We start from the raw sequence: 18,762 nt of genomic DNA on the forward strand, positions 1-18,762 counted from the left end.
AAATGAAGGGGGCATTTTTTGGGCCCCCAAAACCTGTTGGCTACTCTTTGGGTTGTCCCTCTGAGTTTTATTGGAATAAAGTTGTATCTGAACCTCTTAGCATTAGTGTGACGCTGCAAATTTAATTTTTGTTACATTACAAGCCAAGGAAACCATGGATATTCTCTGGGATGTGGAAGCTTACTGCCTGGGAACCAGATTATGCTAATTGATATCAGAACTTTAAAATCACAGTACCATAAAATAACCTTATGGGTCCAGCAGTATTTTCATACTTTCATCAATTGCAGATTAAAGTCATAGCCAGCTAAACAAATACAAAAATACATTTACTAATGAGCAATACCTTCTTGTTTGCGTTTTTGTCCTTATAATTAGGGATGAGCTCGATGTTCGAATCGAACATCGGGTGTTCCCCTGATCTCGGAACAGCAAATATTATGGGGCATTCATGGGAAATTTGAGCGCCGCGGAACGCCCCATAATGCACTGCGAGACCTGACCTGCATGCTTTGGCCAATCACAGCTCGCTCTGCTGAGAGAGCCATACAGTGCCTTGCAAAGGTATTCACCCCCTTGGCTTTTTACCTATTTTGTTACATTACAGCCTTTAGTTCAATGTTTTTTTAATCTGAATTATATGTGATGGATCAGAACACAATAGTCTAAGTCGGTGAAGTAAAATTAGAAAAATATATACATAAAACTATTTTTCAGAAATAAAAAAAATGATAATTGGCATGTGCGTATGTATTCACCTCCTTTGTTATGAAGGCCATAAAAAACTCTGGTGCAACCAATTACCTTAAGAAGTCACATAATTAGTGAAATGATGTCCACCTGTGTGCAATCTAAGTGTCACATGATCTGTCATTACATATACACACCTTTTTGAAAGGCCCCAGAGGCTGCAACACATGAGCAAGAGGCACCACTAACCAAACACTGCCATGAAGACCAAGGAACTCTCCAAACAAGTAAGTGACAAGGTTATTGAGAAGTACAAGACAGGGTTAGGTTATAAAAAAATATCCAAATCTTTGATGATTCCTAGGAGCACCATCAAATGTATCATAACCAAATGGAAAGAACATGGCACAACAGCAAACCTGCCAAGAGACGGCCGCACACCAAAGCTCACCAGGCAAGGAGGGCGTTAATCAGAGAGGCAGTACAGAGACCTAAGGTAACCTGGAGGCGCTGCAGAGTTCCACAGCAGAGACTGGATTATCTGTACATAGGATGTCAATAAGCTGTGTGCTCCATAAAGTTGGGTTTTATGGCAGAGTGGTCAGAAGAAAGCCATTACTTTCAGAGAAATTGGCACGTTTTGAGTTTGCAAAAAGGCATATGGGAGACTCCCAAAATGTATGGAGGAAGGTGCTCTGGTCTGATGAGACTAAAATTGAACTTTTTGGCCATCAAAGAAAATGCTATGTCTGGCGCAAACCCAACACACCACATCACCCAAAAAACACCATCCCCACAGTGAAACATGGTGGAGGCAGCATCATGCTGTTGGGATGTTTTTCAGCAGTCGGGACTGGGAAACTGGTCAGAGTTGAGGGAAAGATGGATGGTGCTAAATACAGGGATATTCTAGAGCAAAACCTGTACCACTCTGTGTGTGATTTGTGGCTAGGATGGGAGTTCACCTTCCAGCAGGACAATGACCCCAAACACACTGCTGAAGCAACACTTGAGTGGTTTAAGGGGAAACATGTAAATGTGTTGGAATGGCCTAGTCAAAGCTCAGACCTCAATCCAATAGAAAATCTGTGGTCAGACTTGATTGCAGAACAGATTGCTGTTCATGAGCGCAAACCATCCAACTTGAAGGAGCTGTAGCAGTTTTGCAAGGAGGAATGGGCAAAAATCCCAGTGGTAAGATGTGGTAAGCTCATAGAGACTTATCCAAAGCGACTCAGAGCTGTGATAGCCGCAAAAGATGGATCTACAAAGTATTGACTTTAGGGGGGTGAATAGTTATGCACATTGACTTTTTTTGTTTTTTTGTCCTATTTGTTGTTTGCTTCACAATAAAAAAAAAAACATTGTGGCGTCAGAGGGGGTGGGGTCACCTGTTTACGCCACCAGGTGGCCCCGCCCTCAGTTATATAAGAACTGTCACAGCAAAGATGCGTCACTCGGCGGGAGCCTCCCATGGAGGCGGATCGGTAGTGGCTTTTTTTTTTCTTTTTCAGTCCATCGGGCAGCGTGAACTTACATCAAGGCACATTTTTATTTTTTTATATTTTAATTGTCCCAAGCTGTCTCTTGTCTTTTTTACCATCTTTGTCACTTTTTTGGTGAAATGGTAGGGGTACAGTGTACCCCGTTACCATTTCACACAGGGGGCTTCCAGATTCCTAACAGCTCCCTGCCCGCATACCCCCACAACCACCGGGCAAGGGTTGTGGGGGATGAGGCCCTTGTCCCCGTCAACATGGAGACAAGATGTTTTGGTGGCGACTCCAAAGCATCCTCCCCATGTTGAGGGCATGTGGCCTGGTACGGTTCGGGAGAGGGGCGCTCTCTCACCCCCCCCCTTTTTCCTGCGGCCTGTCAGGTTGCATGCTCGGATAAGGGTCTGGAATGGATTTTAGGGCGACCCCCACGCAATTTTTTAATTTTGATTGGGGTTTAGCTTAATATTCATACCAGACCCAAAGGGCCTGGTAATTGACTGGGGGGGGGCATGCTCGCATGCTCTTTTTTTCAATGAGTTTTGCACTGGTACAACACAACTGTTGTACGACTGTCATCCTACTTTTCCCTGCGACATTGGTCCTACTTACATCCGACTTGAAGATAAGATTTTGCTCTGACTTTGAGATGGTCTGACTTGTCTTTTGACCAGTCAAAACAATCCCAGCGTGACAAATTCCTTTTACTGCTCCAGTAATCACCATGTTAGATGGTTAGGACTAGGGATGAGCTGAACACCCCCCCCCCCCGGTTCGGTTCGCACCAGAACTTGCGAACAGGCAACAAAATTCAGACTAATGCGAACACCTTTAAAGTCTATGGGACATGAACATGAAAAACCAAAAGTGCCAATTTTAAAAGCTTATATGCAAGTTATTGCCATAAAAAAAAGTGTTTGGGGACCCGGGTCCTGCTCCAGGGGACATGCTTCAGTGCAAAAAAAAATTTAAAAACTGATGTTTTTTCAGGAGCAGTGATTTTAATAATGCTTAAAGTGAAACAATAAAAATGGTCATTGGTCATTTTTACTATTTTTGAAAATTTTTTGTGAATTGGTAGGGGTACAATGTACCCTTTACCAATTCACATGGGGGGGCCAGGATCTGGGGGTCCCCTTGTTAAAGGGGCTTCCAGATTCCAATAAGCCCCCCATTCGCAGACCCCCACAACCCTTGCCCGTTGTGAGGCCCTTGTCCCCATCAACATGGAGACAAGATGTTTTGGTGGCGACTCCAAAGCATCCTCCCCATGTTGGGGGCATGTGGCCTGGTACGGTTTGGGAGAGGGGCGCTCTCTCATTCCCCCCCCCCCTTTTCCTGCGGCCTGTCAGGTTGCATGCTCGGATAAGGGTCTGTAATGGATTTTAGGGCGACCCCCACACAATTTTTTAATTTTGATTGGGGTTTAGCTTAATATTCATACCAGACCCGAAGGGCCTGGTAATTGACTGGGGGGGGGCATGCTCTTTTGTTCAATGAGTTTTGCACTGGTACAACACAACTGTTGTACGACTGTCATCCAACTTTGCCCTGCGACATTGGTCCTACTTACATCCGACTTGAAGATAAGATTTTGCTCTTGAGGGCATGTGGCCTGGTACTGTTCGGGAGAGGGGCGCTCTCTCTCATCCCCCCCTTTTCCTGTGGCCTGCCAGGTTGTGTGCTCAGATAAGTGTCTGGTATGGATTTTAGGGGACCACCACACAATTTTTTCATTTTGGTTGGGGTTCCCCCTTAATATTCATACCAAACCGAAAGGGCCTGGTAATGGACTGGGAGGGGGGACCCATGCTCTTTTTTTCAATGAGTTTTATCTATATTGCCGAGTAGGGATGAGCCGAACCTCCCCCAGGTTCGGTTCGCATCCAGAACATGCGAACAGGCAAAAAATTTGTTCGAACACGTGAACACCATTAAAGTCTATGGAACATGAACCTGAATAATCAAAAGTGCTAATTTTAAAGGCTTATATGCAAGTTATTGTCATAAAAAGTGTTTGGGGACCTGGGTCCTGCCCCAGGGGACTTGTATCAATACAAAAAGAAGTTTTAAAAACGGACATTTTTTCGGGAGCAGTGATTTTAATAATGCTTAAAGTGAAAAAATAAAAGTGTAATATTCCTTTAAATTTTGTACCGGGGGGTGTCTATAGTATGCCTGTAAAGGGGCGCATGTTTCCCGAGTTTAGAACAGTCTGACAGCAAAATGACATTTCTAAAGGAATAAAAGTCATGTAAAACTACTATCACTAGAAAGCGAACAGGACCAATTGCTGGGTCTACTCTGAATCTCCATCAAGCTTTAGTACCCCATCTATGACAGCGGTACATGCTATATATGATGTTCATATTGGTATGAGGAGTTTTGACAAACTAGTAAAAACTCCAAACAGACACTTGTCAATAGAACTTAATGATACATTTCTAGAGGGTAAAATTAGTTATAGTTTTAACAATAGCTCTGGTTCTTGCCAGTTTGGGTATCGGGACAACTAGGTAGCCCACAAGTGTGCTTCAACTTTAGTTTGGTACTTTTGCGGGTCTACAGCCTAATGCAAGAGGTTCATGAGTCCTGGTGAAACTTGTCCCAGCATCTTATGTCGTGGCCAGTCATGAGGATCTGATGGCGTGAGGGAAGGTAAGAATGGCATGAACAGCTAAAAGGGAATTGTTCACCAACCCTGACCAGGTCTAGGCACGGTTTCCTGCTTGTACAGGGTGGGGGCTTGAGCTTATGAAACGATTGAACAATTTTTCATCCATTGTGAATGGGATATTCAATGAAACCGTAGAAGCTGTAAGGGAGATCTCACAGGAACAATGACAGGTTAAAACCCTCCTATTAAAAGATGGCCCATGATTATCTGTTGGCATCCAAGGGGGGTTTCTGTGCACAGGTAAAGATTGTTGTACCTAGATCGGGGATACTAGTGACAAAGTTCAGGCCCATATGGATAAGGTTAGATCCCTGCAAGGCAAAGCAAGAGCTATAGCTAGTGAAGGTTGGAATTTTTTTAAGAGTCTGGGAATCTTTGGGGATTTTTTTTATTTTTCAGGGGATCATGGTTGAAGGAAGTAGAGTTATATATACTGATGATGTTTTTGTTTCTATTCCTTCTAAATGCCGCAATGAGGTGCTACTGTTGCCTGATTGGACGAGTGAATTGAGCCCGAGCAGATGACCACATATTCCTCGCTGAGATGAGACGCCCCAAAGCGCAACCCACGTACAAGACGCAGAGGACTCCAGACCGACCGGCTTTCATGTCCTCCTCTAAGTCATCCCTCCTGAAGAACAGAGTCTACAAGTCACTGTTATGAACTCATATGGACTGTAAGGACTGATTCATTTCCAGGTGTAAGAAGAAGATCAAGATTCATCGAGGGACACATGGGAGCATATGACAAAGAGGAGAGACTGTTGTGGAAATTTTTATTAATGTATGTTGTCAGATGTCCCCCAGTGTCAGTTTTGCTGTAATACGCTCATGCGAGCGTGTTCACACATACAGACGTTGGTGGAAGCCCATTGGCTGAGGAAACCTTCGCGTGGACACGGCAGATCTGTTTGCTCTTTTAGGGATGATCGTTTATGCCTCACCAAGAGACCGGCCACCTCAAGCTGACTGCATTAACACTCCAAGCATGCAGATCTGTGTACATGGGAACCATAGCATAATCATACAAAAATTATGGCCCACTGAGCCATGATAGAATACGGCTCGCGTCATTGGTAGCAGTGGAAATGTGCACACAATCGTGTTCAGAGCCATGTAAGTTGTGTTCAAATTGTGAGACACTTTTTTGTGTCTCGCAGGATGCTTGCCGCATGGCTCTGCACACAACCATCTGCACACGTCACTACTGGAATTCTATTTGAATATATACATGTGTGTGATTGGTTCTTTTGAAAGAAAAGATTGGCTGATTTTGAAGCCACCACCTTCCTTTGTTATTCATGTTTACAGTATAAATAAAAGCAGTAGAGCATTCTATGGAGGATTCTGCTAAGCTCAACGTCTGTGTTACTTGGAGATATACAAGCGCGCTTTTCTCGGCATTATACAAGAGAGATGTGTTTGTGCTTTTAAGCACAAAGAAATTATTTGCTTATAGGAGAAGCTTAAAATTTCCAGGACATATTGAAGTAGTTAAGGGGAACCCTGTGTCAATTCTCTTTTAAATGGCTTGGGGTCCCCCCAAAATCCATACCAGGCCCTTCAGGTCTGGTATGGATTTTTAGGGGACCTTCGTGCCAAAATTAAAAAAAAAATAGAGTGGGGGTCCCCCCCAAAATTCATACCAGGCCCTTATCTGAGCATGCAACCTGGCAGACAGCAGGAAAAGGGGAGGCGAGAGAACCCCCCCTCCTGAACCATACCAGGTCACATGCCCTCAACATGGAGAGGTGTCAGAAGCCATGAACCAGACCGAGACAGAAGTACAGTTAAATCACACTTGTTTATTAATAAAAATAAAAAGGTAAATAGAGCAAGCGTAGTCAAAGCATAGCCAGAGTCCAGTAACCGAATCGGGTAGTCAGTCAAGCCAGAGTTCAGTAACCAGATGGGGTAATCAGCCAGGCCAGAAGTCAGGGATCCAAGTGGAGGAACAGCAAGCAGGATAAGGAGCCAGAAGGGATGTCAGCAAGCCAGTCTTTAAACAGGAAAGCAGTAGATGGTTTCTTGTGATGTGACCAAGGCGAAGGCAGGAAAGAAGTGAGCTGGACGTCTTTAAGTAGGCGGGACTGACGAGCAGATCCACAACAGCTGGTTAACTGTGGAGAGAGAAGAGAGCTGGCAATTAGCCGACAGCTGAGCGGCCAGCTCAGAAAAGGAAGGGCTGAGCCAGCCCTGACAAGAGGGTGCTTTGGGGCCCAGTGGTTGTGGGGGTCTGCGGGCGGGGCTTATCGAAATCTGGAAGCCCCCTTTAACAAGGGGGCCCCCAGATCCCGGGCCCCCCCTATGTGAATAAGTATGGGGTACTTTGTACCCCTACCCATTCACCAAAAAAGTGTCAAAAAAGTAAAAATGACAGCAGACAATTTTTGACAATTAAAATGAAGATGCAGCGCTAATATAATGATGTGATGATATGTTAATCCAGACAAAATAGATGGTGAAAAAAACTCTCAGTTAATAAAGACTAAGGCAAATATCACACTAAAAAATACTGAAAGTGATATCCCATTTATATCTAATGCCAAAAAAAATTTGCATAATTAAAAATTAAAAATTAAAAAATTGATAATTAGAGTAATGGAGAAAAAACGCTTAAAAAAAACTAAAGCAGATATCATAAAAAAGATTATTATAAAATTAATATAATGAAAGTGAATGATAAACACATGAATGAAGGGATGAATATAAACCATAAAGGAGAGAATATAGTGTAAAGTGATGCTCCACAAGAAAATATAGTGAAAAAACAGTCCTGCATCCAAGATAGTTCACACCCAAGTGACTAATGAGGCTCCTTACCGACTACAGATCACCACCGTAAGGTAGTCTCACCAGGCACAGGGAAATTCAGGTCTCCCAAAAAACTATACCGACATCTGCAGTTGCTATGATCATGGTACTCAAAAAACAAAAACAGAGAATGCTCCCATAGTGTAATCATTCATAAAAGATGATTTAATAAGCCAAATGAATTGCACTTACAAAATGTTTCATCCTTTAAAAGCATAGCAATGGTTGTATATCAAAGATGGAGATTGCGGCATCTCCACAAGCTTCCTCCCGCTTGCTGTCTGTGTCCCATCAATCTCCTAAGAGAAAAAGTGATGACGTCACCGTCACAGGCTCCACCCTAGGCATTTCGTCATGATAGGACGTTGTCTGGGGATTGGCCAAGTGACGCTGTCATCACGTTTGGCGTTTAAATAATCCTGCAACGCCATCTTGAATACTGGCCACTCAGGTTAGAAAGATGGGAACAGAAAAAAGACGCCGCCATGTTAGCTGCTGGCTGTCTATGCAAGCTTAATGGGCAAACCAAAAGAAAAGTGAAAATTAAAGGAAAAAATCATCGCCATTTGTGGCCAAAAGGTATATCGCTATTGAGCTGATGGGTCACATAGACAGCAACCAAGAGGTTTAGGAAAACATTGCATAGAATACATGATAGTCTTACAAGCTTGTATACAAATAAATAAACAATGATAATCAACGATGACTACATTAAGCAATTCAAATATCTAAAAAATAGAATAAGATATAAATAATAACAATTTTAATAAAAAATGAAAAATAAAAATAAAAAATTATAAAAATATTTAAAAAATATTTTAGAAATGAATTTTTAAGAATTATTGATAAAACAATTTATGTCCCAGTCAACGTTAAAGCCTAGAGGCACATAGGATTTCATGTCAAAAATCCATTTAGTTTCGAGCCTAGAAATGGCTCTAACTTTATTTATGCCCCTCCAGTGGGGCTGAAGTTTGTCCAAAGCTACAAACAGAGTCCCTTTCAGCTTTTTATTGTGGTATTTCGCGTAGTGTCTGGACAAATTATGTTTGCTAAAACCACGCTTTATGTTCCCCACATGACCAGACAAACGTACATGTAGAGCTCTCTTCGTGCGTCCAATGTACTGTTTGGAACATGGACACTGTATCATATATACCACATACTCCGTAGAGCATGTAATGAATGACTATATATTATATAGTTTGGGTCGACTAAACACCTCCGCCCTCTGAAGGATTTAATTTGGCAGATATCACATCTTCTGCAAGTTTAAAAACCATTCATGGTTTGAAAAAATGAAATGGTTTTAGGGGGATTGACTACATTAGGGGCAATCCTATGGCGTAGGGAGGGTGCTCCTCTGTATATAACCACAGGGCGGTCTGGGAGAGTGGGACCAAGCACCTTATTGTTCTTCAGTAGATTCCAGTATTTATTAAAAATCTTCCTAACTAAAAAGTGCTGATTAGAATAACCTGTTACCAGAGAGCAAGCAAATTTGTTATTAACTGCTTAATTAACCCTACTCGGTACATGAAGCATGACTTCCCTATCCATATTACCAACATTTGCTATTGTCTCATTGATCTCCCTCTCATTATACCCTTTATCCAGAAATCTTGATTTCAAGACTTGGGCTTGTTGTTGATAATCCGAGATGTTGGTACAATTTCGCCTAATCCGCTGAAACTGGCCTTTGGTGACCGCTTTCAGCCACGAAGTATGATGACAACTACTCAGCGGAATATAGGCATTGCGGTCAGTCTCCTTGTAAGTAGTTGTGGTTAATTGGCCATCTTTAACCATGATGTTAAGATCCAAAAAGTGGATCTGTGATTGGCTGGTCTCGTACTGCAAGGAGATGCCCCTGTCATTCGAATTGAGCTTCTGGAAAAAGGCCTCAAGGGAAGGAAGATCACCCTCCCGCAGGAGAAGAACATCATCGATGTACCTTTTCCAAAAACGCAACTCCTTTGGTGGGTTGACATCAATGACCTCCCTTTCCCACCGGGCCATAAACAAGTTCGCTAAACTAGGCGCGAACTTCGCACCCACGGCGACACCAACAGTTTTTAAGAAGAAGTTACCTTCAAACCAAAAATATTTGTGGCTTGTAGCGAAGACCAGGAGATTTAAAATAAATTCCCTCTGTATTGATGGTAGAGATTGGTCCTGTTCAAGATAGAATTTGGCTGCCTCAAGGCCATGTTGATGCGATATGACGGTGTAGAGAGAGGCAACATCAGCAGTTGCCAATATGCAACCCTCCATCCGCAATCAGCTAAGAGATTGATGACTTGAGTTGTATCTCTCAAATAAGCAGGTGTCTTAAAGCGGGGGTCCACCTATCTATCGTTTTTTTTTTTTTTAGTTCATTCACAAACTTTTCTTCTCAGCATTAGATACTCACATATTGTGTGTAATACGTCCACCTGTGTCAGATTTGGTCGGAAAGAATAACTTATATTATTCACTGCAGGCGGTTTCCATCTTCATTGTGGGCATTTGAAGCCCACAAGCATTTATTTCCTGGATGCGGTGAATGCTGTGCTCCTAGCATTCACCGCTCATTCCCGCACATGCTCAGTGGCATCCTGGGAAGCCTGAGACTAGCTCCCAGGAGACTGTGCGGAGTCTGGGAGAGGCTAGAAACACGCCTACTCCCACGGGAGGAGAACCAGGAAGTGCAAAGAAGAATAGAAAAATAAAAGGTAATTACGGCGATTAAAATTTTTTTAAACGGCATGTTAGGATCTAGGCAAGGAAGAGAATGCATACAGATATTGTTCAAAATTTGGGTGGAACCCTGCTTTAACAACAAGTGGTTGCAAAAAATTGTCAACATACCTCCCTATCTCTGCTGTAATCGAGTTTATACCGCTGTTGATTGGGCGGCCAGGAGGTTTGGATAGACTCTTATGGATCTTGGGTAAATAATAAATCACTGGTAACCTCGGTGCTGAGGGTACCAGGTATAGCTTTTCTTTTTTATTCGAAACACCCAACTGAAATCCATCATCAATCAGAGAAATCTTGGTGTCTTAAGAGCGACCAAATCCTTGACTACCATCTCCTTAAACACTTGAATCGATGGAGCTACAAAGCCTGGAGGATTAAACAATGAAGTATTAGAAAAATTAGTATGCCTAATCTGAACCGTGCTTCCTTCTCCTAATACTTTAGGAGGTAGAGAGTTAGCCCCTTGGTTAGCATTCTGAGAAACATTAGTGGACGCCACATTAGTACTTTGATATACATTAGTGGAGACCACCTGGCTACGGTTACCTATCGAATTCAACAGAAAATGTTACTTAATATTCATCTTACAAATGAATTTATGGACATCAATAAATGTCTCAAATTTATTGAGTCCACGAGGGGGTGTGAATTTGAGTCCTTGGCTAAGAACAGCTTGTTCCCCGTGAGATCATTGAACAGAACTCAAATTAAAAACACCACTGATGTTCAATGTTTTCTTTTCTTTGGACCTGACCCTCCTCCCACCTCTGATGCCTCTCTTTCTTCGTATCCCCTTTTTGGCCTGGTGTTGCCCAAGGGAAAAAAATGAGTTTGCTCCATTCAATCGAAGTTAAGAGGAGACTCCTGTAGTTCGTCCCTTTGCCTCAATGAATAGTCATTAGGGTGTCTCATGATAGCAGAGTCAATCCCATAATTCTCATCCTGGTAGTAGGAAAGAGGGGCAAACCTGTTTTGAAGGGCAACAACATCATTTCTAGGAGTCTCCCTATCAGGCCTACCTCTATAGTGATTTACAAAATTTCTAGGATCCTCCCTATACTCTTTTTGCTTCTGATACTTAAAGTCATTCCTATAGGGGGTCCTCTGTGGTGGATAATCTTTTCTATAGGGGGTCCGCTGTGTTGGAAAATCATTCCTATACAAGGTCCTCTGTGGATGAAAATCAGGTCTCCTAGAATGATTAACATTCTGCTGAGACTGTTGAAAAACACCAGGTTGACGATAATGGTTACTATTATTTTTGTTTTTGTTGTTATTATATTTCGGTTTAGTAGAAAAATAACCTTTATGTTCATCCTGGGACACTTGTGCCCTCTGTCCACTCATATTATCTCCTCTAACTTGTGTTAGAGGTACATTAGTATTAGATAATACGGGAGGAGGTGGTTGTGATGGAAGAGTGGGGGGTAAATTCATCCCCTCACCTTCCATAAGCTTCAATGGATTTCTTTTTCTAGTGCAGCGTTAACCTCTGGGTTTTTTTATATAACTTTTAGTTTTTGATACTACAACGTTGCAGCTGAAATATCGTTATGGATATCTTTGACTAAAGATCACAACATAATTTAATACCAAAGGGGTTTTTGATGGGAATGTGGAGCAAACCGATGAAATAGGTGGTTTGTTCCTTAGACACACCAGTTGGGATGTAACCCGGTCATCTTTTATGAATTATTACACTATGGGAGCATTCTCTGTTTTTGTTTTTTGAGTAGCCTCAACTGCAGATGTCAGTATAGGCTTTTGGGAGACCTGAATTTCCCTGTGCCTGGTGAGACTACCTTACGGTGGTCATCTGTAGTCGGTAAGGAGCCACATTACTCACTTGGGTGTGAACTATCTTAGATGCAGGGCTGTTTTTTCATCATATTTTCTTGTGGAGCGTCACTTTACACTATATATGGACTCTTCTGTTGGTTGAATTTTTTGCACCATTTGAAACTGGGACTTTTGCTTACTTTTTTCTTTTTAGTGATTGGTTAAGCTAATTCTCTCCTCTATGGTTTATATTCATCACTTCATTCATGTGTTTATCATTCACTTTCATTATATTAATTTTATAATAATCTTTTTTATGATATCTGCTTTAGTTTTTTTGAGAGTTTTTTCTCAATTACTCTAATTATTAATATGTTAATTTTTTATTTTTTATTATTCAAATTTTTTTTTGGTAATAGATATAATTGGGGTATCACTTTCAGTATTTTTTAGTGTGATATTTGCCTTAGTCTTTATTAATTGAGAGTTTTTTTCACCATCTGTTTTGTCTGAATTAACATATCATCACATGATTATATTAGCGCTGCATCTTCATTTTAATTCATTGTATTTGAGTTTAGTATTGGACTTTATGGTGCTGGCAGCTTTTTATTTTATTTTCATCTTATTTTTCCATAGATTTCTTTTATATAAAAAAACCTCTGGGTTTTTTTATATATGGATACAGTGATGGATACAGTTTTGCTAGTCTGGTGGGGACTAGGTACCATCTTGTTAGAAATTTTAAGTCTATCTCCATTAGGGATGTGTTAAGTATACCTCGGTTTGACCATGTTATTGCTCTGTGCCATTCATCCAGCTCCCATTCATGTTGGAGATCTTGCTCCCAGGCCAACATATAGCTTGTTTTAGTGTGCACGACTGAAAGTGACTCATATATTGTTGAAATCCCTCCTCTCTGCTCCATAATCTGGCCACACCAGCGTTCATATGGTGTGATGCTGGGTGGTAAGGGTTTGGTTCCCCAAATGGAGTGTAGGAAATGTGAGGTTTGTCGGTGTCTGAATGTTTCACTCAAAGTCATTTCGATTTTATTGATGCAGTGATTTAGGGTAAGTTGACCAGTTGATTTTAAAAAGTGTCCAATTCTGTACAACCCTTTGTTTAGCCACCATTGAAGGGCTCCAATGTTCATGCCCCGTGGGAATTGGGGATTATGGAAGAGATGAGCTAGCGGACGAATCAGAGAGACCAGCCCTGGGAGAATTTTGAGTTTATCCCATAATGTCATGAAGTGAGAAAGCGTTGGAGAGAAAATCGCAGGTCGTTTGCTTGGGTGACTCCACATCAAGAAGTCTAGCAAGAATTGTGGTATGTGCTTCTCTTTCCATATGCACCCAATCGGGTTTAGCAAACCAAGAGTAAACAATCGATATCTGGGCTAACTGGGCTGCTTGGTAATAATTGAGTAGGTTGGGTAGACCCACCCCTCCTCTGTTTCTGGCTCGAAAAAGTATCCCCTTAGCTAGTCTGTGTCCCTTTGAACCCCAGACAAAGCTAATAATTTTCACTTGGAAGTGTCGCAGATGGTCTGTTTTGATAGGTATGGGTAGGGATCGAAACAGGTATAGGATTCGTGGGAGCAATGTCATCTTTATGGAATGTACCCTCCCTAGCCAAGATAGATTGAATAGAGACCAGTCACGCAAATCCGATTCCAATTTTTAAAATAATGGCGAGTAGTTGGTTGCATATATTTGATCTATTCAATGTGGTAGGTGCAGCCCTAAATAAGGAATGTTATTCTCATTCCATGAAAAGAGAAAGTAGCTTTTTAACTGGGAGACTAATGAGTTTGGAAGATTTATGTTGAGGGTCTGTGATTTTGACATGTTGACTATGAGTCCTGATATTTTTTCAAAGTCGTCCAATAGATGCCAGACATTTGATAGTTAGATAAGTGGTGATGTGATGAAGAGGAGCAGGTCATCTGCAAAGAGTGCATATTTATGTGAGTTTTGGCCACAACGTACACCATGGATATCTGGGTGGCTTCTTATTGCAATTGTTTTGATCGCTATTGCAAAGATCAGGGGGGATAGGGGGCAACCCTGCCTTGTCCCGTTGGAAATCAGAAAAAGGCTCTGAATAGTATCTGAATAGTATCCCTGAAGCCTTACACGGGCTTTGGGAAATGAGTATAATGCTCTTAGAATGTTAGTGAACCTCCAGCGTTGTAAGATATTAAATAGATAAGGCCAGGAGACAAAGTCAAAGGCCTTTTGCAAGTCTATAGATAAAAGAAGTCCTTCTTGTGGTTGCCCCCCATCCCATCCCGAGCGCAACAGGGAAATAATGTCTATTGCCTGTATAATCTGATCTGGACCTTGTCTGCCCGGGATGAACCCAACCTGGTCTTTGTGAATGTATAAGCTTATGAAGGAGAAACTCTGTCCGCTAAAATCTTGGTTAATATCTTCAGGTCATTATTTATCAGCGATATGGATCTGTAGTTGCTAACCTCCCCTGGGTTTTTCCCTGGTTTTGGGATTACAGTGATAAAGGCTGAATTAAGTGAGCGTTCCAGGGTAGCTCCCTTTCTTAATGTGTTAAAGAAGCATGCTAAGTGTGGGGAAAGGATGGGTGCAAATGTTTTATAGTAGGGATTTGAGAAGCCATCAGGTCCAGTTTTTGATAACCAGGGCTACCTCTTCAGCCATTATTGGAGATTCTAATTCCTTTACATGTCGGTCTTCTAGTTTGGGGATAGGTAGAAAATCTAAAAAGGACTCCATGCTAGTGCGGTCTTCCTGTGCCCTCCGCTATAAAGATTTTTTAAAAAGTCATGGAAGGCGCCCATAATTCTCTGTGCGTTATGCATCCCTGAGCCATTGGGAGGCAAATTTTTGGAAGGGTGTGAGAGCGAGGTTTGGGAGACACTTTTTTTAAAACAAAGTAATTGTCAAAAACTGTCTGCTGTCGTTTTTACTTTTTTGACACTTTTTTGGTGAATGTGTAGGATCAGGTACAGAGCTCTCAGGTTCAGGTCAGGGCGCAAGGAAGTTACCAAGGCAACTATGTGTGTGTGACGCCTGATCGCAGGAGATGATATCGGCTCCACACTGCCAGGAACCACCCGCTGGTGGACGCCAGTACTGCGGCCCAAGGATCAAATAGTACCACCAGCAGGAGAAAGCTTCCCTGACAGTTCCAGACTGCCAGGAGACACCCGCTGGTGGACATCAGTACTGCACGCCAAATGACTGACAGCGCCACTAGCAGGTGGAACCTTTCCTGACACATGGGAAAAATGTGCGACTTTACAGGCAGACTAAGAGGACCCCCCAGGCATGATATTTAAAGGAATATTTCATTTTTATTGTTTCACTTTAAGCATTCTTAAAATCACTGCTAATTAAAAACGGCCGTTTTAAAATTGCATTGATACATGTCCCCTGTGGCAGGACCCGGGTCCCCAAACACATTTTATGGCAATAACTTGAATATAGCCTTTAAAATGAGCACTTTTGATTTTTCACTTTCGAGTCCCATATACTTTAACGGTGTTCGCACAAATTTTTCGTCTGTTCGCATGGTGTGAACTGAACCGGGGGAATGTTCGGCTCATCCCTACTTATAATACTATAATCTTCCTGTAAGCAGTATAAAGTATTTTAAAAATAGGTTGCAGAATAGGTTAATAATACTAAACCCATTTTTAAAGATTACTCCTCCCTTAGGGTTGCTTGCTGGACATGCTGCAAAAATAGATTTCCCTAGAAATGTTGGCAACTATGTCTTGGTAGAGGTAGGACTCTGCTTTGTCATGTCAGTCTCCTGCAAGGTGAACAGTGAGCAGCACAGTAGTGAGAATTGGGAGTGAGACAAATCTCAGAGTCAGTGGCAGCAGTGCCTTAAATCCCACACTGAAGATATTCTGCTTTGAGGTTAAAGGCACAGAATTTATAAGAAGCACATATAGTATACATGTAGCACTATCCCTGTAGGAGCTGCTAAAAAGTTTCCCAGGGGTCCTTGCCCCAGCAGTTTCTCCGCAGCCAGGCACATAGTGGCAGTCTCTCTCCGGGTAGGGATAGGGTTATGAGATTGAGTGGGATACTCTAAAAAAGAACAAAGTAAGAATATTAGACTTCCTTCTGTAGAACCGTAAGCAAAGTCCTTGTAAAAGTGGTCAATGGACTTGGCTTCGTAGTAGTAGCCAAAGGCACAAAAGCTTCCTCTATTGAGCAATTTGAGCAGAGTCCCTTCACAAAGAATTAAATGGACTGAGCTCTTCAGAACACCAGCCATTGTCCCCTTTCTCTCCACACTCACAGTTGACTCTCTAGCACCAGGGGGATGATAGCAGCCCACAGTCTCTAGGATCTATCTCACCAGTCTGTGCTCACAGTCTGGTTGTCTCCTTCCAACATCCATGCAACCTTTGATACCAGACTAGATCCTCAGACGACAGTCCCTCAGTCAGTTTCCTGCAACTTCTAGCAAAGCAGGCCCTCAGGTTGCCCACCTGAGGTCTCTGCACCCCGCAGGCACATGGCAGTATGGCCTGAGGGGGAAAGCAGCCCCTTTTAGGCTGTGATCCCCTTCCAAAGAAAAAGACCTAGAAGCTTGGTGTCTCAGGATATTCATACAGACTCCCAGCACCCATCTGGGCCACCCTCCCATGGATTAGCCAGGGCTGTATAAATATTCATGCTGCCCACACCTATGTTCCAGCACAATTCTCTAGAAAACAGAGAGAGCAATCAAACCTGCAGCAAGTGAAACACTGAACAGACTTGGTTTGTTTGCCACCCCCAAAATGGAGCACCAGCCGCCACTGATACATAATAATAACCATTGACCATTGATATTGAAATCCACACTTCTGCAAGTGTGATTTACTAAGGAGAAATTGGAGTGATGATTTTAAAACAACCAAGGCAGCAGACCATAGGTTGAATCCTTACAGTATCTCACAAAAGTGAGTACACCCCTCACAGTTTTGTAAATATTTTATTATATCTTTTCATGTGACAACACTGAAGAAATGACACTTTGCTACAATGTAAAGTAGTGTGTGTACGGCTTGTATAACAGTGTAAATTTGCTGTCCCCTCAAAATAATTCAACACACAGCCATTAATGTCTAAATCTCTGACAACAAAAGTGAGTACACCCCTAAGTGAAAATGTCCAAATTGGGCCCAATTAGCCATTTTTCCTCCCCGGTGTCATGTGACTCATTAGTGTTACAAGGTCTCGGGTATGAATGGGGAGCAGGTGTGTTAAATTTGGTGTTATCGCTCTCACTCTCTCATACTGTTCACTGAAAGTTCAACATGGCACCTCATGGCAAAGAACTCTCTGAGGATCTGAAAAAAAAAAAAGAATTTTTGCTCTACAAAAAGATGGCCTAGGCTATAAGAAGATTGCCAAGACCCTGAAACTGAGCTGCAGCACGGTGGCCAAGACCTTACAGTGGTTTAACAGGACAGGTTCCACTCAGAACAGGCCTTGCCATAGTTGACCAAAGAAGTTGCGTGCACGTGCTCAGCGTCATATCCAGAGGTTGTCTTTGGGAAATAGACGTATGAGTGCTGCCTGCATTGATGCAGAGGTTGAAGGGGTGGGGGTCAGCTGTCAGTGCTTAGACCATACACCGCACACTGCATACAATTGGTCTGCATGGCTGTTGCCCCAGAAGGAAGTCTTTTCTAAAGATGATGCACAGAAAGCCAGCAAACAGTTTGCTGAAGACAAGCAGACTAAGGACATGGATTACTGGAACCACGCCCTGTGGTCTGACAAGACCAAGATAAACTTATTTGGTTCAGATGGTGTCAAGTGTGTGCGGCGGCAACCAGGTGAGGAGTACAAAGACAAGTGTGTCTTGCCTACAGTCAAGCATGGTGGTGGGAGTGTCATGGTCTGGGGCTGCATGAGTGCTACCGGCACTGGGGAGTTCATTGAGGGAACCATGAATGCCAACATGTACTGTGACATACTGAACCCCCTCCCTTCAGAGACTGAGCCACAGAGCAGTATTCCAACATGATAACAACCCCAAGCACATCTCCAAGATGACCACTGCCTTGCTAAAGAAGCTGAGGGCAAAGGTGATGGACTGGCCAAGCCTGTCTCCAGACCTAAACCCTATTGAGCATCTGTGGGGCATCCTCCAACGGAAGATGAAGGAGCACAAGGTCTCTAACATCCACCAGCTCCATGATGTCTATGTATGAAAAAGACTCCCGCGCTGTCTGAAATTTAAACTAAGGGGGCACTGCTGCAAATACCTGTAATTCTGTTTCAAACAGAAAGAAAGGAAAATATAATAGTGATGGTGTTTGCGCTGTGGGGGAAGGTGAGAGGAGTGTTGCCACAAGAATACTAGTGAAAACTAAAGTGGTTATAGCAACTGAATGAGTGTACATCAAATCCAAGTGCATAAAATAATAACTGGTGCAATAATCATAAAATATAAGACATATGAAATAGATGCCAGTCCAGTGTTAACTTATATAGAAACACATAAAATAAAAAGTCCATGTGATAATAAAGAAAGGTAACAAAAGTCCGTGTCGAGTAAAAAAGGAACAAT

Source organism: Aquarana catesbeiana, linkage group LG12 (genome assembly GCF_042186555.1).
Source record: "Aquarana catesbeiana isolate 2022-GZ linkage group LG12, ASM4218655v1, whole genome shotgun sequence".
Lineage (NCBI taxonomy): Eukaryota > Metazoa > Chordata > Amphibia > Anura > Ranidae > Aquarana > Aquarana catesbeiana.